General features: G+C 33.3%; 1 pseudogene; it reads left to right on the top strand.

Moving 5' to 3' along the window:
• Window positions 1–3,664: 3,664 nt before the first annotated feature.
• LOC113116602 (collagen alpha-1(V) chain-like) overlaps window positions 3,665–10,266 on the top strand; it is a 42,483-nt pseudogene continuing 35,881 nt past the window's right edge.

Genomic DNA, 10,266 nt, shown 5'->3' with positions numbered 1-10,266 from the left:
TTATAAAAATAGCCTTGATTTTATTTATTATTACAAAATAATTATTATTAAATTACTGTCAAAAAATATTGCCAATTTTTTACAATTTGATTACATTTATTTTTCTAATGTTTAAATCACGAGAATGTACACAATTAGTTAATTTCCTTCCACAATTTAAAATGACTACCCCCAAGAAAATAAAGATGAATGAATTTTCAGCCAATGCATTAATTGCAAGTTATTTTTATACTTTGGCTGTGAACGTTCCTCAACAGTCTGCACAATGCAGTTTCATCATCAGAAGAGTCTGCTATATATACACACACACTTCATATACACACACACACGCAAAAAAACGGTTTTAAGTCAGTTATTTCTATGTTTTGATGTAGTGTGTCAGTAAGAAATATCAGTTTACATTTCCAAACATAATTATTGCCATTAAATGTAATAATCCATTGAGATTTTTGTTTGCACATGGAATCTGACATCAGCCGGTGCTCCAAACAGAGATCTGATGTCATCATCATCAGTCTGTCTGGAATAACACGAAGAAACAGAACAAACTGAGACAGGCTAAATCCAGAAAAACTGTGGCAATGTCTCCAAAACTCTTCAAGAAACCTGCAAACCTACAGTACAGAGCAAAGTTTTAGGCACTTGTGCAAAGATAATGCCTTAAATAGATTTTAATAATTAACTTCCATCAACCTAAATAAATTAAATCACCATTTGGTGTGACCACATTATGCGTTATGCAATATGCGTTAAAATACTAGTGGCCTAAAAATTTTTCACAGTACTGTATACACACACACCTTACTGACGCCAAACTTTTGAACTGCTGTGTAAATTAATTTTGTTATGAAAAGTTCCACACCTCTGATCCACATTACAAATGCTGAACGCACAGAAAACCACAGCCACCAATCAAAACCAAATTAAAATGGAATGAGATGAGAGTCAGCTGTTTAACACAAGACTGCAGAATTGTTCAAGAGATCAGAGTTCAAAGTGTAGCTCTGCACACTCTACCTACAGCTCGATCTCCAGCAGTGCATCCAAACACTGAAACCCTCACACTCAGCTCACATCACTCAACAGGTGAGTATCAGCAGCAGATTTGGGCGGGAGGGCGTTCCAGGGGTGTGCGGATTAAAATGATCATGAATATTGTGATGGAGGCTCAGATGGTTCTAAATATGAGGTGTTACATTCCTGCATTCCTCTAGTCCAAACACTGCTCACAGCACATATCCTGAAGCTCTGCTTAGCACAGTGCCATTTAAAACAAAGCAGCTTCTTAATGACTTTCTCCACAGGTTAAAACAATAGAGTCAATTCCTGCCCAGGCTCATAAAAACATACAGGATGTATGCGCTAGGTGCCAGATCTCTGATGTTCACCCTTTAGAGGGCAACACATTAGTTAGGGAGCTGAGAGGCATTTAGCATCTGAAAAAGAGTACCACTAACTAACTAAAAAGAAAAGAAAAGAGAAGAGAGAAAAAGGGAAGATGATAAAATAAGAAATGGTAAACAGAAGAGAAAAATGAAGGACATGAACAAAAATAAAATAAAACAAACTAAACGACGCAGAGAAAAGACATAATTTTAAATAAAATATAAAAAAAAACCACACACACAGAATTCCAAATTTAAATAGTTTTGTGTGTGAGAACAAACCTAGAGAATATCTGTTCCTCATCAGAAAAATTTGTAAAAAAAAAAAAAAAAGAAAAGAAAACAGAGTGATGACTGCCACACTAGTCTGCAGTCAGTATATCAGTAAGTTGTGTTGCAGTTACATTTCCCTGTATGTATTCCCTGAGATGTATGGCTGGAAAACAGCAAAACCACAAAGCTGTGAGTTTTGGCATCTAGAGACTCTGCATCTATAGACACCTAACCCTTGCCAAAATTGGTTTCCAGTTTTTTTTTTTTGACTGATACAAAAGAGGCGTTTGTTCGTGAATCAGATTATACTGGTGATGACTGAAAGGATGTGTGTTTGTGTTTGTGTTTGTGTGTATGTGGGAATGAGAGAGAGATGCTCTCAGATTATAGTAATTATGGACAAGTGGATTATTGTTTTGCAGTGAGCACTTATTGCGAAGTCAGTAAAACACAAAATTACCTTTTCAGATGGGAAGGGAATGTTTCTGTCTCATAGTGTGTGTGTGTGTGTGTGTGTGTGTGTGTGTGTGTGTACAGTGTCTGGTCATTATGCCCTAATTGGATTGGACAGTTTTGGAGTCCACTGAGGTTGTCTCTCTCCTCCCAGACTGTGACCCACTTTCACCGTGTGTGTGTGTGTTTCCTGTCTTATTGCAACAGGTGTTTCATACCTTTTCCATACTGTATTCATTGTTTTTCCAAAAAACCATGGTTATTGAATAAAAAGGATACAGCTGTTTTGCCGAAAGCCCAGCTGTTTCTCTCTTGTTCCTATGTGTGTTTTGAGTTTTGGATGAATTTGACATAATGCTGTTTTGACTTCCTGATTCATATGAAGGCTCAGCTCGTTCGGTGTGTATGATTATTGTAGATGTTTTTACATGCATTAGTTTGCATTTCTTTTGTGGGGTTGGCAATTCATGAACAGTTCTTATTCCATTTTTCTTCTGTTAATGATTCTTGGACGGCTGCATTATTCCAAATACTTACAGTCACTGAAGTAATCTGACTCACACTAAATCTTTATATAAAATGATTATGACTTAAATAGTGAACCTCATTCCTGCTGAATCTGCATTGAATTAAAACATCTTTTGATGCATGTTTTGCAAGAACTGGATTCATTTTTTCTCCGATTTTTGAAATATGTTCACTCAAAGTCTGAATGATCTCATCATTTAGCATCACACTCAAGGCAGAAATTGTATTGATAATATTTATTTAATAAATGATATTTAATTATCTATATTAAATATCAATAATTAAAAAAAATTATATATTTTTTATTAAATATATATATATATATATATATATATTTAAATGATTTATAATCAATTAATATATATATATATATATATATACATATAAAGTAACTTATTCTCATTAATAATATTCCATTTAATTTATTATTAATATAATTAATTTATATTGTTAATTAATTTTTATTTTAGAATCAGATATCTTTTTTTATTTGTTATATATTTATTTATATTTTATATATTCTATTGAAATGTGTATAAATGTTCATTTCAAAAATAAAATGAACTAATATAATAAATTAATTATATATAATTATAATAATGTGTAATTTTATTATTGGTAAAAATGCAATAAATTATAATGCATAATATACATTTTATATGGATCTATATGTTGTTATTATTACCTAGCTCTTTTAAACATGACCCTTAGCTCTAGCTGGCTCTTATAAAAAACAAACTTAAGTAGATTCAAAATTAATCACACTACTTAATAAATGTGAGCCTTGTATGCTGCATTACATATAATTGTTATTAACCATGCATTGGATAGACTGTATTACTGTACTTCCATCCTTCACAGCATTATTTTAATTTGCATCAAATGAAATATGGCATCCTCCCTCACTGTGTCCTATAGGAAGTAGAAATGTCCCTCTCTCTGATGGCCCTCTGTCTTATTCATCTCTTACATGGCCTTTATCAACTACAGAGATATGTCAATTCTCCTTATTTGTTTCATAATAGCTAATAGCTGATTTCTTTGTTTCCAGGGTGACATCCAGCAGCTGATGATTGTATCGGACCACCGTGCTGCGTTTGACTACTGTGAGCACTACAGCCCTGACTGTGAGGTTCCTGCACCCGAACAGCACCAAAACCAAGACCCAAACACTGATGACTCTGTAAGTTCATCTAGATTCATTCCCTTTACAATTTGAAAAACGAACGAATGCATAGTCCATATAAAAAAACTGGATGACGAGTCATTTCTCGAAAAATCAGCTCTGTTGAGAACATCAAGAGTCAAGTCATCTTATCAAGCATTTGCACACCCAAAGAACTTTTAAATCCTAAATCAAAAATAAAACCATGACATTAGCCAAGCACTTATTAAGCCATTTTAGTAACAGATATGTTTTAATGGTGTTATTCAGTTATACAGTTAGTATATCTAAACATGCACTGTTTGACTATTTATACATCTGTTCAGCTTTCATTCAGTCTGTGGAATGAGAAACAAATTAAAACAGAGTAATAATACTTGCCCACACTTGTGTGTGTGTTTCAGGCGTAATAAATTCTTTATGGCTCTTTCTATCTTTATTATTTAGCAATTATTTGACGTCATCAGTCAGAGAAAGGAAAGAGAGAGTGATAGAGGGAGGAGATGAGGGCGCTGAAGCATGTCTCGTCCTGTAGAGCGCTTGGATCAGTATTAATGACATATTTTATTGATAACGTAATTTTTTTTTAAAGAAAATACTTTTTTTTTTACTAAATAAAATGCTAATTTCATATGTGACCCGTAAGCACAAAAGCAGTCTTAGGTCGCTGGGGTTTATTTGTAGCAATAACCAAAAAGAACATTGTATGGGTCAAAATTATCGATTTTACTTTTATGTCAAAAATAATTAGTATATTAATTAAAGATCTTGTTCCATGAAAATATTTAGTACATTCCCTACCGTAAATATTTTAAAACTTCATTTTTGATTAGTAGTATGCATTGCTAAGAATTCCTTTGGACAACTTCAAAGGCGATTTGATCAGTATTTCGATTTTTTTGCACCCTCAGATTCCTGATTTTCAAATAGTTGTGTCCCAGCCAGATATTGTCCGATCCTAATAAACCGTACTGTACATCAGTGTAAAACGTATTTATTCAGATTATGTATAAATCTCAATTTAAAAAAATTGAGACTTAAAGGGTTAGTTCACCCAATAATCAAAATTATGTAATTAATGACTCACCCTCGTGTCGTTCCAAACCAGTAAAACCTCAGTTGACTGCATTTGTAAAAAACCTTTTCCAATTCTAATCCTGCATATGAAGTAATAATGCAAAAAAATAAAAACAATAAATATTTTGTCTAAATTCATATTCAAATCTTTTTGCTAGAAAAATTATGCATTTTAAGTATGTAAAATGAGTATTATGTCAACATTTATCAGTATACCTAAATATAGATGAGCAGACATGGACTAAAACCCACAAAAGTCCCATCTTGATTTCATGGGGTCAACTGAGTGTTGATATTCAGACTCCGTCCATCTGGGTCCACTCAGATGACAATATCCTCTGAGCACTACAGAGAGAGGAAGAAATGCATTAAATGAAAGACTGGAAGATTTAGCATGTGAAACAGATGAGAAAATCGAGATGGCCAAATGTTTGAAATTGATTCTCTATGGGAGCTGAGCAAATGGTGGGCTTGAGAGAATTGTGGGATTGACCACGGGGCAAAACGAGTGGTGAGAATGTCAAAAAGTGGAGAAATGCTGAATTTAATGCCAATGACAGGAGAAAAATCACTCTTCGCATTTATGTGACAAATAAAACTGAAATATTGTCAATAGTGCTGAAGTTTCTGCTGGATTCAATGTTTAGGGCAAGACATTACAGGCTAAAACATTGATTTTCAGCCATGGTGTGTTTCAGAAAGAAAGAATTCAAAATACTTTTAAGTTTTATTTTATTGCTTTTTATCTATTTATGTCTTTTAGGTATCAATTACAATACTGTACATATCTTTAAAGGTTGTTTTATTACTATCTCTATTCTGCTGGTTTTTACTGAAGGGTTTGTTCATATATCATTCGCCTGGTCGCAACATTTTATTCCTGAAAACATGTTTTATTTTCTGGCTGTTGACAGTATTTCCTGATTTATGAAGTGATAAAAAAATATAAATCAACAATTCCCTCTGTAAAAACCTTTACATTTAGCAACACTTTTATCCAAAGCGACTTACATTGCATTCAGGCTAACAATTTTTCTCCGAACATGTGTTCCCTGGGATTCGAACCCCCAGCCTTGCACTTGCTAACGCAATGCTCTACCACTTGAGCTACAGGAACTCTGATATGTCAACAAAATGAAACAAGAATTTTCCATCTGATTTGTGCAAACTAGTGCATACATTTAATTTTTAATTAGATAACACCTATGACATTTCAGAAAACATGTAATACAAAAAAATATTTGCTATTCTTAATGTAATCAATCAACTGGAGAAGAATGGTGAAGTCTGTTCAATATTTGACCCTGTTCACCTGTATGTGTCTTGCCTTAAATCACACAATTCCGATATATTCAGGCTGGCTTAACAAAAGTTAAGTTTTAACAAATGTTAAATGATTAAATTGAATTCAATTGTGTGTATTTGACTTCCTCTGGAAATAAAGTTAAATAAATCCTGCATATATGCATGTACCCTGAGAATCGAACCCATGACCTTGCCGTTGCTTGCGTCATGCTCAACCATTTGTGACCCTGGACCACAAAACTATGGCAGAGACACAACTAGTTGAAAATCTGGAATCTGAGGGTGCAAAAAAACTCATAATATGGACAAAATCACCTTTAAAGTTGTCCAAATTAAGTTCTTAGCCATGCATATTACTAATCAAAAATGAAGTTTTAATATATATACAATAGGAAATTTACCAAATATCTTCATGGAACAATGAATTATCCAAATTATTTTTTTTGCCATAAAAGAAAAATCAATCATTTTGACCCATACAATTTATTTTTGGCTATTGCTACAAATATACCCCAGCGACTTAAGGCTGCTTCAGGGTCACATGTGATATTCAGAAAAAATAAATAAATAAATCAAAAATTAAAACACAGCTCCCAGTATTCTTCAGAAAAGTAAGCTTTCTATTGAAAAACTGCTGTGGCCAACATATGATGAAGTTATCTCTGAGCTATGCCTGTAAAACAAAATAACTTTCATGTGACTGCAGCATGTGGTGCGTTTTCAGACTTTTACATCTTTTAGGGCTTTGATGTCAGCATGTTGGCATGCAGACGACCCTCTGTTGTCCTCACGTTCACCTTTTTCAGTTTTGTGTGTGTCAGGAGCTGTAAATCTAAGTCTGGGGTATTAGAAGGGGGCAACATGAAAGAAAACCCCATGTCCTTCAAAAACCGAGTCCATCACTTCAGAATCAGCGAAACCTCTTTACAGATGAAAACGTGATGAGTTATCCATTGCTAATGTGTGGGAATTAGGGAGAGAGAGGCAGAACGGTGAATCCGAGCTAGAGGTCGGCGAGTGGTTGGAATTCTTCGCGTTCTTCTCTTTCTCCTTAGATAAGACAGAACATAGATTTCCGCTGGACTCAGTCGGAGGGAATCCCTCCTTTCCTTTATTCGTTCATCTCAGGGAATGTCAGTCTATTAAATCAAGAGCACTGCTTGAATTGCTTAATTAGCATCACATGAGAATAACTCATGAATGAAAGTATAAAGTCCTGTCGGAATGAACAAACAGTACAGTAACATAAAAAATGTAAATTATAAATACAAATAACATGTCCTACATATCATTTGTCATTCAAAGTGTCAGTAAATATTTTGCTAATTATATATAAATTTGTACATACTTGACATTGCACACACATATATAGAAAATATGAAACATTTTATATTTACATATATTTGCTCTCACTCAATTGTAAATTTGAAGATAAAATGATGGGTGTGCTTTTTTGTTGGTTTTTTGAGGTTGTTAAAGAAAACAGATTATGTTACCATATGATGCATTCACATCTTGTCATAATTACCATAATTACAAGATGTCTATGCTTGAGAGACTCTACTCAACTCATGTTCATGTCCTTAGGCTCCGAAATCATTAGTTATTTCCTATTTCTCATATTGTCAAAATGGATCCATATGCAAGTATGTGGTGGGATGTGCTGTTTTCCATCTGAAACGAGTTTAAAAAGCATTTTTCATTATACATAAACATAATTATTATGCATGCAGTGTGTATGATCTCATTCCATGAGACTAAGTGGAATATTGCAGACTACCCATATGCACTGGCAAAAGAACTAAGAAAGCTAAAAATTAATAAATGTACTCTAACACACTATAGAATAATCATATTAGTAACACATTTTTAGGTAGTTTTTTTCAGGAACACTGGAGATAATACAGAATTTTTAAATGTATTAACACTCAGTATTCAACATTTATCTTCAGAAAACAGAGGATGATAACTACTATTACGAATATCCGTACTATGAGGACATGGAATCAGAAACGACTGGAACTGAAACTGAAACTGAAGACCTAACGGTCAGTTTTATTTTAGTACTTTTGTTTAATGTGCTGTTTTGTAATGTAGTGTTTTGTATATATTTTGAATGAGCTTTTATTTTAATATTTTCAGTTTTCATTTTCATTTTGGTTCAAGTTTTAGTCAGTTTGTTACATGTCTTTGATACATATGTATATATAGTTATATATAATTAGTTAATTATTTTGGTTCTAGTTTTTAATCATTTATCAATTATTGTAGTTATATTTGACTAATTTTCACTAGTTCACTTTAAACTTGTTTTATTTCAGTTAATTCTAAGTTTGATGTTTTATCTGTTATATTATAATTACTGTTATTATACAGCTTTTTTTTTTTTTTACCTTAAATGGAATTTAATTATTACAAAATTATACATAGTAGTTAGGACTGGGTGAAATAAGTCATTGCAATTTCATATTGATTTCTAAATTCAACAATTTGTTCTTCTATAATTTTTCATATTTCCAAGTAAAAAAATATGTTTAATAAAAAAATAAAAAATAAATGTGGGATCAGCTGGATTGAAACGGAATCAAGAAAACAGTGCATACATCTTATTATTCATGTTCAACTGTTTATTGTAAACAGTGTCTGTTTACATTGTATACCAGGTGTCTGTTCCGGATAGCGGTCGTGTGGTTTCGTCAGTTATCACTAGTGGAACAGGAGGCTCCAGCAGTTCTGCGAGTAGCTCCTCGTCATCCTCCTCTTCATCCTCTTCATCATCCAGCTCTACCACGACTACTGGCGAGGATCCGTATGATGGCTACGACGGATACGAGACCGAATACGAAACAACATACTATGACGAGACGACCTCACAGCCTGATGGCTCCCGGACCATCACCATCACTAGCACAGGCACAGGTGCCGGCGGAGAAGTGGATATTGGACTGGGCGGTGAGGTGGATATTGGACTGGGAGACCTGGACAGGAGGATCATTACATCATCATCATCATCAGGAGGAGGAGGAAGTGTAAGAGTACACACAACCACCACAGTCATTCACAATGGAACTTCTGGCTCCGGCACTGGCTCTAGCACCAGAACTATTACTAGCTCCAGCTCCGGCTCCAGCTCCAGCTCCAGCTCCAGTTCCAGTTCTGGCGTTAGTACTGGCTCCAGCTCCAGCTCTACCTCGGTGAGTTTAGTTGGAACTAGTTATCCGAAACAATTTCAATCTTAAGTGAGAATTAATTCAGAGATATTTAAATATTTAATGTTTAGTATAATGTTTTAATTGGATTTTACTGAACTCCAGTCTAATTCAGATATAATAGATTGTATTGGTAACATTTAATAATAACGTTTTTATTCAATGCCATTTTATTTTATTTTAATTTTCAAATTATATATATTTTAACTATGGTTTAAATATCTTTCATATGTCTTGCAGGTTTTTCTTATTAATGCAATTACTGCATTGTTTAGTATAATAATGCATAAATATTATATTTTTCAAAGGTGGATTTTACTGAACTCAGGATGTCTTATTTAATTTAATTTAATTTAATTTTGTTTTATTATTTCAATAATTTTAAATGTCTTTAAATTGTTTTTCAAGTTTTACTTATTATTGCAATTACTGCAACATTGTCTTTCATTAGAGCATGTCAGGAACATGTCCAGGTTATATTTAATTCCAGGTGATAAAAATAATTATATTGTAAATTGAAAAACATTCTTAACATTTTGTTTAAAGAAAATAAAGCCTGTTTTAGGACTGTACAATTATTGTACTACAGGATTGAGAATCTAACGAGCATCGCCACTGATAATACTAGGCAAAATCGTAAAAAAAACTAAACTATACGTGCTTTTTGTCATAATATACGGAGCCCCGCACATGACATGCAATTTAACAAATCGAGAGAACGAATTAATAAATTGTGCGCACTATTTATAAATCGAGTGAACGAAATAGTAAATCGAGGGAACACTATAGTCATAGTGTGAACGTTTTAGTACATTGAGGGAACGAATTAGTAAATCTTGCGCACAATTTATTTATTTTTTCTTGCATGTCA

This window comes from Carassius auratus, chromosome 16, assembly GCF_003368295.1.
Source record: "Carassius auratus strain Wakin chromosome 16, ASM336829v1, whole genome shotgun sequence".
In the NCBI taxonomy this organism is placed as follows: Eukaryota; Metazoa; Chordata; class Actinopteri; order Cypriniformes; family Cyprinidae; genus Carassius; species Carassius auratus.
The sequence above is the reverse complement of the archived record's forward strand: the minus strand, read 5'-3'. Positions and strand labels throughout refer to the sequence as shown.